This window comes from Ranitomeya variabilis, chromosome 1, assembly GCF_051348905.1.
Source record: "Ranitomeya variabilis isolate aRanVar5 chromosome 1, aRanVar5.hap1, whole genome shotgun sequence".
Taxonomy (NCBI): Eukaryota; Metazoa; Chordata; class Amphibia; order Anura; family Dendrobatidae; genus Ranitomeya; species Ranitomeya variabilis.
In genome coordinates, this window is record NC_135232.1 from 726,376,645 (window position 1) to 726,398,300 (window position 21,656).

The 21,656-nt window shown below is 47.5% G+C and overlaps 1 protein-coding gene across 7 annotated transcripts in view; it reads left to right on the forward strand.

Annotated features, from left to right (window-relative positions):
• The window catches only part of PPP4R4 (protein phosphatase 4 regulatory subunit 4), a 97,657-nt gene that overhangs the window by 22,041 nt on the left and 53,960 nt on the right, over nt 1-21,656 (forward strand). The gene's annotated exons all lie outside the window — the stretch shown is intronic.

The following is a 21,656-nucleotide window of genomic DNA, read 5'->3' on the forward strand; positions in this document are numbered from 1 at the left end:
AGATGACGAAGATGCCGGGTCCTCCGCCCTTGCCTTATCTCCTGAGTTAGCCCTCCATCTGTTCTCCTCCCCCACCCAGGGAAGAGGGGGAGCTACTGTGTACCGCAGTACACCAACCCGACAAACAAGGCAACATGGACAAGGGTTAACAGAAAGCTCCAGGCATACAAAATATTCACTCACATATAACAGAGGAATGCACCAGGGTGTGAAGGTAGGGGAATAAACCAAAATAGAGAAGGATAAGGAATTACCACACATACAAACCAATTAACACTCACTAATAACTCCTCCAACTCTCCTTCTCATATGTGCGCCTCTCCCACCATTAGCCATGCAGCAAATGCTAGCTCTGACAAGCATTATTATCAGAGCCCAGATTATAAAGGGAAAAGGAGTGACTAGGAGCACAGCTGTGAGCACAGGGATTTGCAACATGGCTGAGTAACCCCAGTTCTGCCAGAAGAAATAAACACATTTAAAATGAAGTGGAAGTGCTTCTTCACAGTGCCGGAGTAGGAGCAATAAGACGCTGCAGTCTTCTGGCTCCACACTTTTGCGGAAACCCTGTGACACACGGCCTTCGAGCAATACCGCCGTCATGCAACAATACTACCATCATGGCCCATTGTTAAAGCTCCTTAGCATTTTAGAATCTTTCTCTGGAAATTACCTGTAAAATCTCTATTGTGAAAGGAGCTTACGCCGTAATGTGACTGCGGATTAGTTCATTTGAGTAAAGCAAACTTTTTGCTCTGCTTACTGACACTGACATCTGCTCCTATAAATCTGCTCCACAGAACAGGAGACTGTATTTTTGGGAGATTTCCCAATCGAGGGTTTGGTAGAAGCTGCTGGACTGAAGAGCAGAGTACTGAGTCGCTGTGTAAGATCTGACAGCACAAAACTATTTTCCATATTGAGTATTTATATTTGAAGACAAATCAGCAATCTTTCTTTTATTCCAGATAAAAAGAAAACTGTTTAAAATGTTACATTTGGTAACATATTAACATAGTTATTAAGGTTGAAGGAAGACTTTAAGTCCATCTAGGTCAACCCATAGCCTAAGGCTACTTTCACACATCAGGTTTTCAGTGTCAGTCTAAATCCGGCGAATGTTGGAAAAACTGGATCCGGCGCAGATTGTGAAAAACTGATGCGACAGATCCATTTTTTTGATGGATCTGGCTAGCCTATCTAGATTATTGGTTAAAAAAAATTTGGAGCATGCTCAGTTTAAAAAACCGGATCAGGCCGCCGGATCTGCCTTTTTCCAGATCCGGCACCTTCCGGCTCCCATAGGCTTTTATTGTAGCAAACAGCCGGAAGCGCTGGATCCGGCGCTTCAGGCTTTTTCGCCAGAGACAAAAAACGTTGCAGTAGACGTTTTTTCCAGACGCCGGAATCGGAATTTTAGCCGGATCAGGAAAAAACCGGAAGGAACGTTAGGCCATGCGGCGCGATCCGGCGCTAATACAAGTCAATGGGGGAAAAACCGGTTCCGGTTTTTATGTTTTCAGGTTCCGTTTTTTCTCTAAAGAGCCGGATTTAGCCTGAAACAAAAAGACGGATGTGTGAAAGTAGCCTTCCTAACATGCCCTAACATGTTGATCCAAAGGAAGGCAAAAAAAACCCATGTGGCAAAGAGTAAGCTCCACACTGGGGAAAAAAATTCCTTCCCGACTCCACATACGACAATCAGACTATCTTCTGCTATTTTATAATTGTGTGTTATTCGCAGATTATTATTGTCAGATGGTGTCCAAAAAAAGAGCACCTTTATTTGAAAGGAGGTTTCAAAATATATATAAGAATATAATTGTTATAATACTGCCCCCATGTACAAGAATATAACTACTATAATACTGCCCCTATGTACAAGAATATAACTACTATAATACTACCCCTATGTACAAGAATATAACTACTATAATACTGCCCCCTATGTACAATAATATATCTACTATAATACTACCCCTATGTACAAGAATATAACTGCTATAATACTACACCTATGTGCAAAAATATAACTACTATAATACACCCCTTTGTTCAACAATATAACTACTATAATACTGCCCCTATGTATAAGAATATATATATATATAATTGGCTAAGGGGTACTTCTGTCTGTTTGTCTGTCTGTCTGCAACTTCCGTAACGGAAATCCCGCGTTGCTGATTGGTCACGGCCTGAATTGGCCCCTCCCTACTCCCCTCCAGTCAGCGCCAGTGTGTCACCCCCATCCCGGACCAACTTTTTACTATTGATGCTGGCTATGCAGCATCAATAGTAAAAAGATATAATGTTAAAAATAATAAAAAATTTTTTAAAATCATGCTATTCTCACCTTCCGTCGCCTCCGCAGCTTTCCCGATCCTCGCGATGCGGCCGGCAGCTTCCGTTCCCAGAGATGCATTGCGAAATTACCCAGATGACTTAGCGGTCTCGTGCATCGGCACAGCTGCGCTGGACGCCGGAGGGTGAGTATATAACTATTTTTTATTTTATTTTATTTTTTAACAGAGATATGGTGCCCACACTGCTATAAACTACGTGGGCTGTGTTATATACTACGTGGGCTGTGTTATATACGACGTGGGCTGTGTTATATACTGCGTGGGCTGTGTTATATACTGCGTGGGCTGTGTTATATACTGCGTGGGCTGTGTTATATACTGCGTGGGCTGTGTTATATACTGCGTGGGCTGTGTTATATACTGCGTGGGCTGTGTTATATACTGCGTGGGCTGTGTTATATACTGCGTGGGCTGTGTTATATACTGCGTGGGCTGTGTTATATACTGCGTGGGCTGTGTTATATACTGCGTGGGCTGTGTTATATACTGCGTGGGCTGTGTTATATACTGCGTGGGCTGTGCTATATATTGCGTGGGCTGTGCTATATGCTACGTGGCTCCTATACACTACGTGGCTGTCTGTGTTACGTGGGCTGTGCTATATATTATGTGGCTGCTATATACTACGTGGCTGTGCTATATACTACGTGGCTGTGCTATATACTTTGTGGCTGCTATATACTACGTGGCTGTGTTATATACTACGTGGCTGTGCTAAGCGCGACGTACATACATACATACATACATACATACATACATACATACATACATACATACATATTCTAGAATACCCGATGCGTTAGAATCGGGCCACCATCTAGTAACTACTGTACTATAATACTGGTCCTATGTACAAGAATATAACTACTACTAGATGGTAGCCCGATTCTAATGCATCAGGTATTCTAGAATATGTATGTAGTTTATTTATGAAGATTTTAGAATAATATATTGAACTAGATGTTTCCAGCCAGCTAACGCTCGGCACGCTCATTGCCATCTAATTAACGCTGCTGGTGAATAAACTAAAGTAAATAATGACAACATTCAATAGCGCTTACGCAGGTGGTAAATTAACTTAAAATGAAGTTAATAACAATAGTGTGGTGATGTGTTGGGGTCGGGATTATGTGTGGTGATGTGGTGGGGGGCAGGATTATGTGTGGTAATGTGGTGGGGGGGCGGGATTAGGTGTGGTGATGTGGGGGGCGGGATTATGTGGTGATGTGGTGGGAGGCGGGATTAAGTGTGGTGATGGGGTGAGGGGGCGGGATTATGTGTGGTGATGGGGTGAGGGGGCGGGATTATGTGTGGTAATGTGGTGGGGGGCGGGATTGTGTGTGGCAGTGTGGTGGGGGGTGGGATTATGTGTGGTGATGTGGGGGTGGAATTATGTGTGGTAATGTGGTGGGGGGCGGGATTATGTATGGTAATGTGGGGGGCGGGATTATGTGTGGTAATGTGGTGGGGGGCGGGATTATGTGTGGTAATGTGGTGGGGGGCGGGATTATGTGTGGTAATGTGGTGGGTGCGGGATTATGTGTGGTAATGTGGTGGGGGGGCGGGATTATGTGTGGTAGTGTGGTGGGGGGGCGAGATTATCTGTGGGAATGTAGTGGGGGCAGGATTATGTGTAGTAGTGTGATGGGGTGGCCGGATTATGTGTGGTGATGTAGTGGGGGGGCGGGATTATGTGTGGTAATGGGGTGGGGGACGGGATTATGTGTTGTGATGTGTTGAAGGGGCGGGATTATGTGTGGTGATGTGGTGGGGGCGGGATTGTGTGTGGTAATGGGGTGGGGGCAGGATTATGTGTGGTGATGTGGTGGGGCGGAGCTACTGTGCAGGGGGCGGGATTAGCGAGTGATCACGATGCCTCTTATATATATAGATATACAGGATTCGGCCGGCCGCGACTAATTAGCGAAGCGTGGTTCAAATCCTGCGCCAATTCGTGGCCGGACTGCGCCTGTCGCTGATTGTTCACGGCCGGCCACGTAGTATATTGCACAGCCACGTAGTATATAGCACAGCGGAGTATATAGCACAGCCAAGTAGTATATAACAGACCACGGAGTGTATAGCACAGCCACATAGTATATAGCACAGCTCACGGAGTGTATAATAGCCCACGCACGCAGTGTATAACACGGCCACGTAGTATATTGCACAGCCACGTAGTATATAGCACAGCGGAGTATATAGCACAGCCACGTAGTATATAACAGCCCAAGTAGTGTATAACACAGCCCATAGTATATAGCACAGCCCACGTAGTATATAGCACAGCCACGTAGTATATGGCACAGCCACGTAGTATATTGCACAGCCCACGTAGTATATAGCACAGCCCACGTAGTATATAGCACAGCCCACTTAGTATATTGCACAGCACACGTAGTATATTGCACAGCCCACATAGGTCCGTGTATACTTAAGTATAAGCCGACCCGAGTATAAGCCGACCCCCCCTAATTTTGCAACAAAAAAGCTGGGAAAACCTATTGACTCGAGTATAAGCCTAGGGTGGAAAATGCAGCAGCTACCGGTAAATGTCAAAAATAAAAATAGATACCAATACAAGTAAAATTAATTGAGACATCAGTAGGTTAAGTGTTTTTGAATATCCATATTGAATCAGGAGCCCCATATAATGCTCGATACAGTTCATGTCTTTTAGGTTTATTTCTCACAACATAAACCACATCCTCAGGAACTTAGTAACAGTTTGAACACCATCTGGACGTATTCAACTTCACAACAGTTCGTCTCTGACCCCGGTCAGCATAACACACGGTTTTCAGACCGTTACCCGTTGGCAACCTTTACGGGTTCCTGGACACCTCTTGGCCTCAGAGGTGCCCCATACACAATGTCTCTCTCTTCTAACCCCGGTTAGCATAACACGGATCCCTTTTTTGTTACCTGTTGGTGCCGCACAGGTTTCTCTGATACCTCTCCTCCACAGAGGTATCCTTCAGACGTTTCTCACTCTGACCCCGGTCAGTACAACACGGATCTCCATCCGTCCCACACACTGGCATGTGCTAGGTCCAGAGCCCTGCCATGTGCTCTTCAGGAATCCTATTCTCCAGGACTTCCAACACAGGCTTCCAGGACCTTCCGGCATAGACCATTCAGGTCCACACTCCAAGACCATGTGACCATCCCTCAGTCACATTATATAGTACTAACCACTCCCACAGGTGGGAGCGTGGATGTGTGGCTAGTTTGTCCCGCCCATCTCAAACAACTAGCCTAGTAAGTCTCCCTTACCACTATACAAACTCTTGAGGGACTACAGGTCCCAGAACAACAACATTGCATCAGACTTACCACGCAGACTCCCTCTGCGACACATATCGGCCATTCACAACACTGCCAGTCACTGTTTCACAACGATTATAATGACAAATATGCCTCCATGCATATGCATATCTCAAGGAGCACACACAGCGCCCCCTAGCTGCCACAGGGGTCACTACACCACAGGCCCCATAAGATGCTCCATACAAAATAGGCCCCATATAATGCTCCATACAGTTCATTATGGCCCCATAAGATGCTCCATATACAAATATGCCCCATATAATGCTCCATACAGTTCTTTATGGCCCCATAAGATGCCCCATATAATGCTCCATTCAGTTCTTTATGGCCCCATAAATGCCCCATATAATGCTCCATGCAGTTCTTTATGGCCCCATAGATGCCCCATATAATGCTCCATGCAGTTCTTTATGGCCCCATAGATGCTCCATATAATGCTCCATGCTGTTCTTTATGGCCCATGTAATGCTCCATATAATGCTCCATGCAGTTCATTCTGGCCCCATAGATGCCCCATATAATGCTCCATGCAGTTCTTTATGGCCCCATAGATGCCCCATATAATCCTCCATGCAGTTCTTTATGGCCCCATAGATGCCCCATGTAATGCTCAATGCAGTTCTTTATGGCCCCATAGATACCCCATATAATGCTCCATGCAGTTATGGCCCCATAGATACCCCATATAATGCTCCAGGCAGTTATGGCCCCATAGATGCCCCATATAATGCTCCATGCAGTTCTTTATGGCCCCATAGACGCTCCATAACAATGTGCCACATGTAATGCTGCTGCTGCACTAAAAAAAAAAAATGACATACTCACCCCTCGCCGCTGCTCCTCAGCATCCCGTCTCTCCTCACTGATTGTTCAGGCAGAGGGCGGCGCGCACACTAGCACGTCATCACGCCCTCTGACTTGAACAGTCACTGCAGAGGACGCGGAAGACAGAGCGGCGGTGGAACGAGGGAAGGTGAATATGGCATACTCACCTGCTCCCGGCGCTCCTGGTGTGGTCCATGCATGTCCCACGTCTCCGGGAGCGGCAGCTTCTTCCTGTAGTGTGTGGTCACATGGTACCGCTCATTACAGTAATGAATATGCAGCTCCACCCCTATGGGAGTGGAGTCCATATTCATAACTTTAATGAGTGGTATCAGTGAACAGGGGAAGAAGCTGCCGTGCCGAAGACCGTGGGACATGCAGGGACCGCGCCAGGAGCAGGTGAGTATTTGACAGGCATCGCTCCCCCTCACCCACCGACCCCCCTCCCACCTTCCATGACTCGAGTATAAGCCGAGAGGGGCACTTTCAGCCCATTTTTTTGGGCTGAAAATCTCGGCTTATACTCGAGTATATATGGTATATTGCACAGCCCACATAGTATATTGCACAGCCCACGTAGTGTATAGCAATGTGTGTTTCATATCCCTGTTAAAAAAAGGAATTAAAATAAAAAAATAGTTATATACTCACCTTCCGTTGGCCCCCGGATCCAGGCGAAGCGTTTACCGATCCTCCTAGCGTGCTCCAGTCCCAAGAGTGCATTTCGTTCTCGCGAGATGATGATGTAGCGGTCTCGCGAGACCGCTACGTCATCATCTCGCGAGATCGCAATGCATGGAGCAGTCACCAGAGCGTCGCGAGGAGCGGGAAAGGCCTGTTCTGGATCCGAGGGGCCGACGGACGGTGAGAATATAACTATTTTTTTTTTATTATTATTATTTTTAACATTAGATCTTTTTACTATTGATGCTGCATAGGCAGCATCAATAGTAAAAAGTTGGTCACACAGGGTTAATAGCAGCGTTAACGGAGTGCTTTACACCGCGGCATAACGCGGTCCGTTAGCGCTGCCATTAACCCTGTGTGAGCGCTGACTGGAGGGGAGTATGGAGCGGGCGCTGACTGGAGGGGAGTAAGGAGCGGCCATTTTGCCGCCAGACTGTGCCCGTTGCTGATTGGTCGCGGCAAAACAGCCACGACCAATCAGCGACTTGGGATTTCCGTGACCGACAGACAGACAGAAAGAAGGAAGTGACCCTTAGACAATTATATAGTAGATAATAATGCTCCTATGTACAAGAATCAAGAATATAACTACTATAATACTGGAAAAGAAAAAGCAACGAAGATCAGCTCACCTCCTCTCAGTCCCAGCGCACGGATCATGCAGTGCTGCAAGTAGTATGAAGGAAAAGCAGAAGTCCAGCGTGGGTGATGTCCATAAAAAATACCTTTTATTCCATTTTCGTTAAAAGCACATAAATCCAAAGTCCATCTTCATATCCATAGACACAAAAACGGGTGATTCATACCAGTGACAGTCACAGGCTTAAAGTGCAATTAAAATCAAACGCGTTTCAACGGTTGTGCCGACTTACTCATTGTGATGGATACTCATGGATATGAAGATGGACTTTGGATTTATGTGCTTTTAACAAAAATGGAATAAAAGGTATTTTTTATGGACATCACCCACGCTGGACTTCTGCTTTTCCTACTATAATACTGCTCCCTTTTTTTTTGCAAATATGGGTAATATTTGAGTTCTCTATGTGCCCTTTAGGCCATGTTCACACGTTGCGGTTTTAACTACGGATCCGCAGCGTTTTTGACGCTGCGGATCCCCAGCAGTTTTCCATGCAGTGTACAGTACCATGTAAACCTATGGAAAACAAAAACCGCTGTGCACATGCTGCGAAAAAAACCGTGCGGAAACGCAGCGGTTTATTTTCCGCAGCATGTCAATTCTTTGTGCGGATTCCGCAGCGGTTTTACACCTGCTCCATATTAGAAAACCGCAGGTGTAAAACCACAGTAGAATCCGCACAAAAACCGTGGTAAATCTGCAGTAAATCCACAGGAAAAACGCAGTGTTTTTGCCCTGCGGATTTAGCAAAATCAGTGCTGAAAAATCCGTACACCATTCCGCAGCGTGTGCACATAGCCTTATCGTCAGCTGACAGCAGATTATATTGGGTGCATGTATTGTTGAGGTGATCCCCTGCAGACTCTTAGGGGTATATTGTGATGTGAGACCGGTTTATTGCTCTCTTCTCTGTTTCTGAACAAGTGATAGTGAATTGTAGGAGAAATATAAATGAAATTACTCAGCTTCACATCCAGAGAGCACATAGAACTATTTGCTCCATATCAGACGGAAAAAAATAATGAAACTTGGAGGGAAGCGGGAGAGAACAGAAGGAACCTGCAAGAAGTTCTTATTAATGCCAAGTGTATGGGAAGAATTGGCCACAATTATTTTTCTCTAATATCAAACCAAATCAATAAGATAAAGTCTTCTCCCGTGGTCCATACAGATGTTCTTTATGAGCCTGTACTGATCCTGAGTTACATCCTGTAGATCCTTTATTATAAAAATGAAAAACATAACAATAATACAGTTACCATATATGAAAAAGTTTGGGCACCCCTATTAATCTTAAGCTTAATGTTTGATAAAAATTGGGTTTTTTTGCAACAGCTATTTCAGTTTCATATATCTAATAACTGTTGGACACAGTAATGTTTCTGCCTTGAAATTAGGTTTATTGTACTAACAGAAAATGTGCAATCTGCATTCAAACAAAATTTGACAGGTGCATAAGTATGGGCACCCTTATCATTTTCTTGTTTTAAATACTCCTACCTACTTTTTACTGACTTATTAAAGCCCTTTTTTTGGTTTTGTAACCTCATTGAGCTTTGAACTTCATAGCCAGGTGTATGCAATCATGAGAAAAGCTACTTAAAGTGGCCACTTGCAAGTTGTTCTCCTGTTTGAATCTCCTCTGTAGAGTGGCATCATGGGCTTCTCAAAACAACTGTCAAATGATCTGAAAACAAAGATTATTCAACATAGTTGATCAGGGGAAGGATACAAAAAGCTGTCTCAGAGATTTAACCTGTCAATTTCCACTGTGATGAACATAGTAAGGAAATGGAAGAACACAGGTACAGTTGTTGTTAAGGCCAGAAGTGACTGGCCAAGAAAAACATCAGAAAGGCAGAGAAGAAGAATGGTGACATCCGTCAAGGACAATCCTCAGACCACCTCCAGAGAGCTGCAGCATCAACTTGCTGCAGATGGTGTCACTGTGCATCGGTCAACTATACAACACACTTTGCACAAGGAGAAGCTGTATGGGAGAGTGATGCGAAAGAAGCCTTTTCTGCAAGCACGCCACCAACAGAGTCGGCTGAGGTATGCAAAAGCACATTTGGAGAAGCCAATTTCTTTTTGGAAGAAGGTCCTGTGGACTGATGTGGAGTTGTTTGGTCATACAAAAAGGCGTTATGCATGGCGGCCAAAAAACACAGCATTCCAAGAAAAACACTTGCTACCCACAGTACAATTTGGTGGAGGTTCCATCACGCTTTGGGGCTGTGTGGCCAATGCCAGCACCGGGAATCTTGTTAAAGTTGAGGGACGCATGGATTCAGTATCAGCAGATTCTTGACAATAATGTTCATGAATCAGTGACAAAGTTGAAGTTACGCAGGGGATGGATCTTTCAGAAAGACAATGATCCAAAACACCGCTCCAAATCTACTCAGGCATTCATGCAGAGGAACAATTACACTGTTCTGGAATGGCCATCCCAGTCCCCAGACCTGAATATCATTGAACATCTGTGGGATCATTTGAAGAGGGCTGTCCATGCTCGGCGACCATCAAACTTAACTGAACTGGAATTGTTTTGTAAAGAGGAATGGTCAAAAATACCTTCATCCAGGATCCAGGAACTCATTAAAAGTTACAGGAAGCGACTAGAGGCTGTTATTTTTGCAAAAGGAGGATCTACTAAATATTGATGTTGCTTTTTTGGTGAGGTGCCCATACTTATGCACCTGTCAAATTTTGTTTGAATGCAGATTGCACATTTTCTGTTAGTACAATAAACCTCATTTCAAGGCAGAAACATTACTGTGTCCAACAGTTATTAGATATATGAAACTGAAATAGCTGTTGCAAAAAAACCAATTTTTATCAAACATTAAGCTTAAGATTAATAGGGGTGCCCAAACTTTTTCATATAACTGTAATAACAGAAACAAAACAGAAATATCAGCCCGAAAAATCAGTATAATGAACACTGGTCCAGCCGCTCATTCTCTCCTCTCACACATATTATACATATACACAGAATAATAACTAATATTAAGTACTTATACCTTGGTCTGGTTACCAAACAAAATAATACACACATAAACAATAGCAAACAAAAACTGTATATAAATTTATTTTTTAAATAAAATAACCACAAACTATACAAATATATACAATACTAAGCTAACCACCACCCCACACTCAAGCCCACCATTCCCAACACCCGCACTGACCTGAGAGCTGGTCCTGCATCTCATGCCTTGGTCCATGTCCAACGTCCATAGGCCAGATCAGGCAATGCCAGTTTTTCCCCCAAACACCCCAGTGTCTCATAGTCCCACAAGATAAACCCACCTCCCCCCTTTTCCCACCACCCAACCTAACACCTACACCCAAATCTAGATCCCTATATACAATATATACAGAAACAAACACTACAATAACCGCTAACAAAGCATATGTTCGGCGCCTGCAGGCCTACATCACTGTATACGGATCAAACAAAACAAAAATCTACAGTGTCAGCAGCAGGCCACCACCAGGAAAGGAGGCGATCAGACTAGGGCACACTAAAAGAAAAGCCCCTCCAGAGGAGAGCGGCCCTACGTGTGCCCAGTCTCTCATACTCCAGAGAGCGCACCTTCACCAGGTCACCGAATTTGGTCCTAAACACATCGTCCACTGGGAGGATTTTTCGTTGCGTCGATACTAAGCACTGTGCGTTCCACGTGTGATACCTAACCACTACGCTAACTAGAAATAAGGTGGAGCTATCCAAACCACCAAGGTCTCTGAATGCTCCATAGGCCCATTCCGCATAGGAGAGACCGGCTAGCTGAGACCAGCCAATGGAGGCGCCCACCCTGTTGTACACCTCTGTGTTGAAGGGACAACTAAGCAGGAAGTGGTCCATGCTTGCCAGCACGGTACCACCATGCTGCCGAGGACAGTTCCTGTCCTCAGAGCTCCTACACTTCAGATTGTCCCTCACATACAGTTTCCCATGGAAGCCGCACCAAGTCAAGTCCCAAAACTTTGAGGGAATCCTGATAGAATTCAAAAGACGCAAACCCACCCCAAGATCCCGACTTGGGCAATCCCTGAGCGCCAGAGTCCTCAGGAAATAGGTCAACAGAACCCTATTGTCAAGGAGTTTCCTTGACAGAGTCCTGATCTCCCACATTCCCAGACCCCATCGGCGAATTACCTTGAGAACCAAGGTTGCGTAAGCCGGAAGATGTCCATGCCGTGTGCTAACATCCTTCACTTGCCCTCCTGTCTCCCATTCCTGGAAGAAAGGCTGAAACCATCCCCTGCAGGAGAATACCCATGGAGAAACCCTCTCTGTCCAGAGGTTTGCAATATTGATCTTAAAGAAGGTACCCACAAGGATAACACAGGGTTGACCATACCCAACACTCCTAGTCTCCTTGTACGGTAAGTAACCTCCCTCTTGACCAGATTCCGTCTATTCCCCCATAACAGTTGGAAGAAAAAAACTGTAGATCCAAGTCCAGAGAGACTCCTTCAAGATGCACACACTGCCCAGATAAATCAGTAAAGGGAGCAGGTAAGTTTTGATCAGGTTTACCTTTTCCCTTAGAGTCAAAGACACCAACCCTTCCATTGGTTCACCTTCTGAGTGGAGATCTCTAGCCTGCTGTCCCAATTTTGTTTGTGGTAATCCCCCTGGCCAAATTTGATGCCAAGGACTTTTGCAGAGACTTTGGGTCCTGGAAGGGTGTTCGGGAGATCAAAACCGGGATCTCCTCCTCCCAGCCAGAGACTCTCACACTTATCCCAGTTGATCTTGGACCCGGATGCCTCAGAGTAGTGCTCTACCTCTGACATCAACCACCCTGCCTCCTAGTGAGAGGAAACAAAAACATCATCGGTATACACCACCACCCTCAGAGTGGCTTCCGATGCTGCCCAGTCCATCCAGATCCCGGCCAATGGTCCATATTCCACCCTCCTAAGAAATGGGTCAATCGCAAACACATACAGCAGTGGGCTCAAGGGATAACCCTGGCGAACACCAGACTCAACCTCAAAAGGGCTGCCAATCCAACCGTTCACAAGCGGGAAACTCTCTGCCCCACTGTACAAGGTCTTAAGTCAATCAGCAAACCCCCCCGGAAGGCCATATCTCAGAAGGACAGACCAGATGTACTCGTGATTAACCCGATCAAATGCTTTTGCCTGGTCCAGTGACAGCATGTACCCCTTCCAGTGACCAGCCCCACCCTGCTCCAGTGCCTCTCGGACACAGAGCACAGCACTAAATGTGCTGCGGCCTGGAACAGAGCAATGCTGGGCCTCCGAAAGGAGTCGGGGTGAAAATTTCACCAGCCAATTAAACAGCACCTTCGCCAGAACCTTCCTGTGTGCATTGAGAAGCGCTGTAGGATGCCAATTCTCAATGCAAGATAGGTCCTTGCCCATTGACAAGATGATCAGGGCAGACCTCCTCATTGACTTTGGCAGCGCGCCCGAGGGAAGACACCCATTGAATACCTCGGTCAAGAGGCGAATCAAAGGGTCCTTAAAGGTCTTATAGAATTCAGAAGTTAAGCCATCTGGACCAGGTGATTTTTTTTGGGGGGGCAACTTAACTTCCTCTTCCCTGGTCATCTCTGTCAAAATGTCAAGAGAGGCGTCTACCCCTGGTTCGGGGACAGCTTCAGTCAGGAAAGCTGACATTTCATCCCAATCAAGATCCCTCTTCCCCAAGAGGTGCGAATAGAAGGATCTGACAACCTCCAGGATCCCTGATCTGGATCGCCTCAGGGACCCCGTAGTATTGACCAGTCCTATAACTACTTTACTGTTCACTGACATCTTGCAGTTTCTGTAAGGGTCGAACGATCGAAACAAAAGATGCTTGTCTATCGTACTGACACCTCATAAGCGGAGATTTCACTCTGGAGATCTCACGGCTACCTCCAATTGAGACAAGATGCTCGAGTTTCCTCCTTAGACCCTGATACAAGCGGTACCTTCTCACTCGTGAGGCTCAAGAGCTGGCGGAAGAATCTCGCCACCCTTTTCTTGAACATCTCCCACCACTCTGACTTACTACTACAAAAATCCAGTAAGGGTACCTGGCTCTGAAGAAAATCCTCAAAGGACTGTCTTATCCCCGCTTCTTCCTAGAGAGATGAATTGAGCCTCCAAAACCCTCTTCCCATCCGGAGGGTCTCTGTAACATTCAGAGAAAACAAAATTAAACAGTGGTCGGAGAACTCCACCTCAACAACAGACACTGCTGAAGAGACAGCTTCCTCCTTCAAATAAAACCTATCTATTCTGGACCTACAGTTACCTCTATGATAGGTGAACCCCTCGTGGCCTGGGGTGTGCCAGATGTGGATATCCAGCAGGCGAGCCTCACTAGCTTTACTATTAAGGATGACTCTATCATAAGTCAGCTTGTCTCTGGAACCTCCTCTATCTCTCGGGGCTTTGTGACAGTATCTAAGTTCCCTCCAAAGATAACCTGCCAACTTGTTAAAAGGTAGGGCTTGATCCTCATAAAGAGACACTTCCAGTCCCACTTAGATTGGGGACCATAGATGTAAATGAGCCTGAGCTCTTGTCCCTTCATGAGGACATCTAAGATCAGGCACATCCCCTTTTCTAACTCAATAACCCGTCGGCATTCCACCGGTGCAGTAAAAAGGACCACCACTGCGCCATACGGCTCGGCCGCAAGAGACCAATAGGAGGGCCCAAGTCTCCACTCCCTCTTAGCATTAAACACATCTGCCATGTTTGACAGCTTGGTCACTTGCAAAAAGAAAATGTCAGCTTCAATACGTCTGAGAAAATCAAAGGCCTCAAATCAGGCTGTATTTGACTTTATGCTGGCAACATTAATGAATGTCAGCATCAACGGGATGGGTACTGCCATCATTGGTGATTGAGCTAAATGGCTTTCTTCTTCCCACTCCCCTTATCCTCTGCCTCCAAGGAGGAATCCTTCCCCCTCTTTAATGACACAGAGGTGTCCATTCCCACGTGTTTTTTCTTTTTATCGTCCTCGTCTCCTGGCTCTGAGCCAGTCCCTCCCTCTTACGACCTTACCTCCCCAGAAGAAAGAGACTCTGGACCCCCTGTAAGCCTCACTAAAGCCGATACTTCACCCTCAACTTCCTTCTCAGAGGAAGAGATGTTCTCATGGGCTTGGAACCAGTTAGAAAGACCAACCAGAGGGGGGTCAGTTTTTCCTTCCTTAGGTACCTTGGTCAGAGTGGGAGATGTTTTATCTCCCTTCTTTCTCTTCTTTTTGGTGCTGAGCTTACTCTTGTCCTCTAGCCACTGCCTATTATCCTCATCCATACTTTCATAAAGGGAGGATTATGAGGAAATGGCGCTTTCCTCCCTGTGTATCCTCCTGATATCCTCCTCCAAATCATCATCCCTTGAGGCCTCAGTAGCAAGACTGGTGTTTAGGACAGGGGCCGCCCCAGTTGCCCGGGGCTTGCCCAGCTCCCTCTCGTCTGCACTTGTCTGGACGCCTCAGCTGGTCAGACGGCTTTATATTGCTTTTTCTCCTTGGCCCCTCAGCTCCCTCACCCATGATAGTCCATTCCCCTGCAGAATCAACCTCATGGCTTTCTCCCACCATGGTCACGACTGCATTAGCGAAGGAGCGAGGACAACGGCTGAATGGGTGAACCTAACTCACCATACAGGTGGCACCTAATCTCCGCACAAGATGCCCCAAGATGGCCGATATCCCCACACAATGCACATTTCTGCACAGTGCAGTTTGCTCTGAAGTGTGTGGGATCGCCGCACCTGTGACAGAGCTTCGTTTGCCCCTGGTAGACAACCAGGATATGATCCCTGCCCTGGAAAGCAGATGATGGAATATGGGCAACCGTACCACCTGAGCGATACCATTTACCATAAACGTCCAGGCCCCTGACCAGATACCAAATTCGTCATGGTTTTTCTTTGGCATCTCCACCACCTCTCCATACCGGCCAAGCCACTTCACGATGACATAACAAGAAAGCGACTTGTTAAAAGTCATCATGGTCACTTTCTTGACTTGGTTTTGGCGAGGCACTGCCTGAATGGCCAAGTCTCGCCAGCCGGGCTTATTTTTTGCCAACTCATAATGCGACCTGAAGAACTCAAGCTCCTCTAGGCCGAACAAAGCTGACCTCAAACTCAGGCGTGGAATAGGGATATATCAAGGCATAGATGTCAATCGCCTTGAAGTTCATCCTAAGCAAGAGCTCCACAACCTTAGACCTTGAAGGACATGTATCACTGCCCCAACACCGAAGACGGTCTACATTCCTACCACATTCCTACACACACTACCCGGCCCAGCTGTTGGGAAGGGAGCACACTTCATCCCCCTCTTTTTGCTCTCCGAGGGCCCCGAGGCCATGCCTCTATCCAGAAGAGATCATCCTCTAGACCCTCTACCATTAGTGATCTCTCCCCCTTCTTTAGAGCCTTCAGGAAACACCGCTGCAACATTCCGTCCCCAGAACCCGGAGATGAGGAGGACACCCTATTTCCACTGTAGGTGACAGTGGTATATCTACTGACAGGTGCTGCCACCACCGGGGGGGCAACCGGCCCAGTGACCACATCAACACCAACAATATCGCTATTACCCACCTCCATGACCCCCCACCCTCCGCCAAACCAGCAACCACACCACTAGAAAAAGAATTTTCCTCATCCATACCCACCACCACATTCACTCCTGCTGGACCAGTGACAAAAGGGGATGACATTTTGACCTCCGCATCATCAGGCACAAGATGCTCAGTCTCCTCCACAGAACTGGAGGTGACCTAACCCCTGGTCTTACGTGTGCCCTCCACATCATCAGTTGGTTATTTCTGCTGTTTCACAGTTGATACCAGACACCGCTGATCTTTTGCTGCTGTGAGGCACCATTGATCCTTTATATCAGTATCTTGTTGACCAGCGCGCCAACACAGAATAAGACTTTGGGAGGACCGGAACTCCCTAGCCTTGACAACTCCCTCACACTGCTGCTGCTTCTCAATGAAGTGATCAGCGGCAACAGCATTCAGGGGTGTTTACCGGAGCTGCCCCACTCCCCCACCCCCCCGACACTGCGTCGCTCCCCCCTCCCACTGAGTAGCGCACCGCAGTATTGTGGCCTGTCCGTTTGCCCGCTGCTGGGCCGACATTGTCCAGCCTCTCGTCTGATGCACCTCCTGCTATGTGTCCGCAGCTACAAGCAGACACAGAGCTCTGTGTCTCACTACCATGCTCTTAATCTCCCCGCACCTTTGCACCGGATTCACATCAGAACCTGGGCTGAGCAATGGGGCTTATACGGCGAGCTGACCCTGCAGCCGACTCAGGGGGTACAGGGAGGGGGGCAAATGTAGCTTATCGCTTCCTGCAGCCGTGGCTTGGTGGCCTTCTTTGCCTTTTTCTTCTGGCCCCCAGGTGCCTCCTCTAGTAAATCATCAACAAAAAGGATTTTCTGAAGGCACACTGGGGACTCCAGGAGCTTAATCTCCACCATTAGCGCCCCACCCTGGCTGCTGTTGTCACTGTCATCCCCAGAACCGGCAGAACTGCGCCCAGATGTCAATGTCGCCTGAGTTACATCCTGTATTATACCCCAGAGCTGCACTCCCTATTCTGCTGGTGCAGTCATTGTGTACATACATTACATTACTAATCCTGAGTTACATCTTGTATTATACTCCAGTGCAGCACTCACTATTCTGCTGGTGCAGTCACTATGTACATACATTACTGATCCTGTACTGATCCTGAGTTACATCCTGTATTATACTCCAGAGCTGCACTCACTATTCTGCTGGTGCCGTCACGCTGTACATACATTACATTACTGATCCTGAGCTACATCCTGTATTATACTCCAGAGCTGCACTCACTATTCTGCTGGTGCAGTCACTGTGTACATACATTACATTACTGATCCTGAGTTATATCCTGTATTATACCCCAGAGCTGCACTCACTATTCTGCTGGTGCAGCCACTGTATACATACATGACATTACTGATCCTGAGTTACATCCTGTATTATACTCCAGAGCTGCACTCACTATTCTGCTGGTGCAGTCACTGTGTACATATATTACATTACTGATCCTGTCCTGTGCATTATATAGGATGAGTAAGGTTAATCAGTTTTTGTTTGGGACTGTATGCATTGTATCTGTATATGACCTGAGTGATGGGGTTCAGGGTTGGGCATGCTGGGAGTAGTGGTGCACTGATCGGCCTCATGATTGCTGTTGAAGTTGTATTTTTAGTAGTTTCTGAATGTGTAATCTCATTGACATGTATTTACGCTTCTCCTGTCTTAAGACATTACATACAGGACTTAGGTGGATTTCTAAACTTGTTCAGCCAATGTATGAAGGGAGACAATCCTGACGTTCCCAGTGCTCACCAGTATATTCATGGACTGGTTTGTAGATATTTCCATTTAATTTTACTAAACCTTTGTCTGTGTAACTAGTTTGTGATGTCACAGCTTACTATTTGGATAATGTGATATGTGATGTCAGAGTCATGCTGTGATGTCATAACGGGGTATCTGACTGATACTAGCTTGGTAAGACGAAATATCTTGCTGAGTACAATTGATTTGTGATGTCACATCTCGTCCCAGACTGAAGCCCCCAGGGATGTCCCAGTTGCACCTTTCTTGGGATGCTCTTGTGTTTTTTGCTTTCTTCGCACTGATATTAACCCTTGGATCGGGTGACGTCATCGCACTGGTTTTTGTCCTGGTCCTGGCGCTGGATGTTTGGTGCCCGGCCCCTTAGTCTGAGTGACACATGGGCTGTGGGCCGTGGCCGGATGTCATCTAAGCTTAGAGCTGCAGTAGATTTGCTGCCACAAAATGGCGAGTATCGTCCCACGTACTGAAGAGAACCATGCATGCCGCCACGTTTTTTGCCCGGACCCTCAGCTGATCAACCCTGATGGATTTCATTGGTCCTCGTGCCGCCTGACTTGTTCTGGGACTCGCACAGTCATACAATGTTCTCCTCTGAACGCGCCCTAGATGCTCCATCTGAAGCAAACCTCTCACTTCTAGGTTAATTTTCCCTTCTGCAATAATTCTCAGCCGTAGATTCTGCCTCATTGGGTCCGCAGCGGCCGCTAATGTAACCATTCATGATAAAGGGGAATTACACTGTGGTTGATTTGGGGTTAATATACTTCTGCAGGTGCTGGGTCAGACTACAGAAGCCGTTCTAATAGCTGTATACCTCTGGGACGGAAAATCTATTGACCCCCTACTTGACTACTCGCCGGTGAACGAGGGGTTAATAAAGGTTCCTTTAGTGCCGCCTGTGATTCACCGGGGTGCAAGGCGCCGCCGCCGCATGGGGCCGAGGCCGTCACGATCTCAGACAATGGAGGCTCAATGACAGCGGAGCGTAGTATTTCAGTGCCACTGGGCGCAGTGTGCGGAGATGTGGGGGACACTCGCAGATACGACATAGTCATCCCCTGGTGAATGTCACCCCACCTTCTTTCATGGGCAGATTCAGCATTAGTTCCTGTGTATCCTTAAAGGGGTTGTTCCATAAACAGCATCTATCATCGCTGGGGGTCTGACTCTGTGTGAATGGAGCAGCAGAGCAGTCAGTAGTGAGCACGTACGACCACAATTCCATCCACTCTAGGAGAGGTGGTTGCACATGCTCACTGCCTTCTCAGGATTAGTGGGGGTCTCAGAAGCCGGACCTCCTGCAATCACACATTTATCTTCTGTGCTGTGGATAGGTGGTAAATCCTGTATCTGGGACAATCCCTTTAGGGAAAACTACAGCTACAAAAAGTAAAACAATGATGGCGTATATTGTCATGGACCATCATCCTTCTTCCCTCGGGGCGGCTGCCATAGATCCTTATGTCTTGCTCGCTGCCCCCTATCTTTCCATCCTTAGAAAAATGGTCCCTAAGTGATCAGATACTAGTTAAAAAAGCAAATCTATTTACTTATTTAAGCTTCACCTCTTTTTGTTTTGTGATCTGTTCAGATTTGATAGGGAAGTTTCCAAAATTGTAGGATTGCTTCCATGTGTGGAGCGGAGCAAGGGCGCAGCCTGACAACCCTGCTGTCTGACACCCACCAGTAACAAACTAATTTGGGTTCAGTTTTAAAGCCAAATGTCAGGCTTTACTATTTAGTGGTTAATAAAGGTAGAAGATTATATAGAAAAGGTCATGATATGAAAAAAATCCCTGCAGTGAAAGGATCTGTCCTTCGGGCGTGTGGTGCATTGTCTGGCGGACATGTGGTGCAGTGTCTCTAGTGTGCGGTGCAATGTCCGGCAGGCGTGCGATGCAATATGTTACTAACGTGTGGTGTGGTGCAATCTCTGGCTTGCATGCGGTGCAGTATTCGGCGGGTGTGCGGTGCAATGTGTCACTAGTGTTCGGGTGTGCGGTGCAATGTCTGGCGGGCGTACGGTGCAATGTGTCACTAGCGTGCGGTGTGGTGTAATGTCCGGAGGGTGTGCGGTGCAATGTGTCACTAGCGGGCAGGCGGGCGTGCGGTGCAATGTCTGGCAGACTTATGGTGCAATGTGTCACTAGCGTGCGGTGTGGTGCAATGTCTGGAGGGTGTGCGGTGCAATGTGTCTCTAGCATGCTGTGCAATGTGTCTCTAGCGTGCGGTGCAATGTCCGGCGGGCGTGCGATGTAATATGTCACTAGTGTGCAGTGCGGTGCAATGTCCAGCGTGCGTGTGGTGAAATGTGTCTCTAGCATGCTGTGCAATGTGTCTCTACCGTGCGGTGCAATGTCCGGCGGGGGGGCCATGTAATAGGTCACTAGTGTGCAGTGCGGTGTCCAGCGGGTTTGCGGTGCAATGTGTCGCTAGCGCTCAGGCATGCGGTGCAATGTCTGGCAGGCGGTGCAGTTTCTAGCTAGCGTACAGTGCAGTGTGTCACTAGCATGCGGTGTGGTGCAATGTCCAGAGGAGGGTGTGCGGTGCAATGTCTGGTGGGCATGCGGTGCAATGTGTCACTAGCGTGCGGTGTCGTGCAATGTTCGGCAGGCGGTGCAGTTTCTAGCGAGCGTACAGTGCAATGTGTCACTAGCGTGCGGTGTGGTGCAATGTCCAGAGCAGGGTGTGCGGTGCAATGTGTGGCGAGCGTGCTGTGCAATGTGTCACTAGCATGCAGTGTGGTGCAATGTCCGGAGGAGGGTGTGCGGTGCAATGTCTCATGGGCGCGTGGTGTAATGTCCGGAGGAGGGTGAGCGGTGCAATGTCTGGAGGAGGGTTTGTGGTGCATTGTCTGGTGGGCGTGCGGTGCAATGTCTGGAGGAGGGTGTGGGGTGCAATGTCTGGTGGGTGTGCGGTGCAATGTCCAGAGGAGGGTGTGCGGTGCAATGTCTGGAGGGTGTGTGGTGCAATGTCTGGTGGGCGTGCGGTGCAATGTCCAGAGGAGGGTGTGCGGTGCAATGTCTGGTGGGTGTGCAGTGCAATGTCCGGAGGAGGGTGTGTGGTGCAATGTCTGGTGGGTGTGCGGTGCAATGTCCGGATTAGGGTGTGCGGTGCAATGTCCGGAGGAGGGTGTGCGGTGCAATGTCTGGTGGGTGTGCGGTGCAATGTCTGGAGGAGGGTGTGTGGTGCATTGTCTGGATGGGCGTGCGGTGCAATGTCCGGAGGAGGGTGTGCGGTGCAATGTCTGGTGGGTGTGCGGTGCAATGTCTGGAGGAGGGTGTGTGGTGCATTGTCTGGTGGGCGTGCGGTCAAATGTCCGGATTAGGGTGTGCGGTGCAATGTCTGGTGGGTGTGCGGTGCAATGTCTGGTGGGTGTGCAGTGCAATGTCTGGAGGAGGG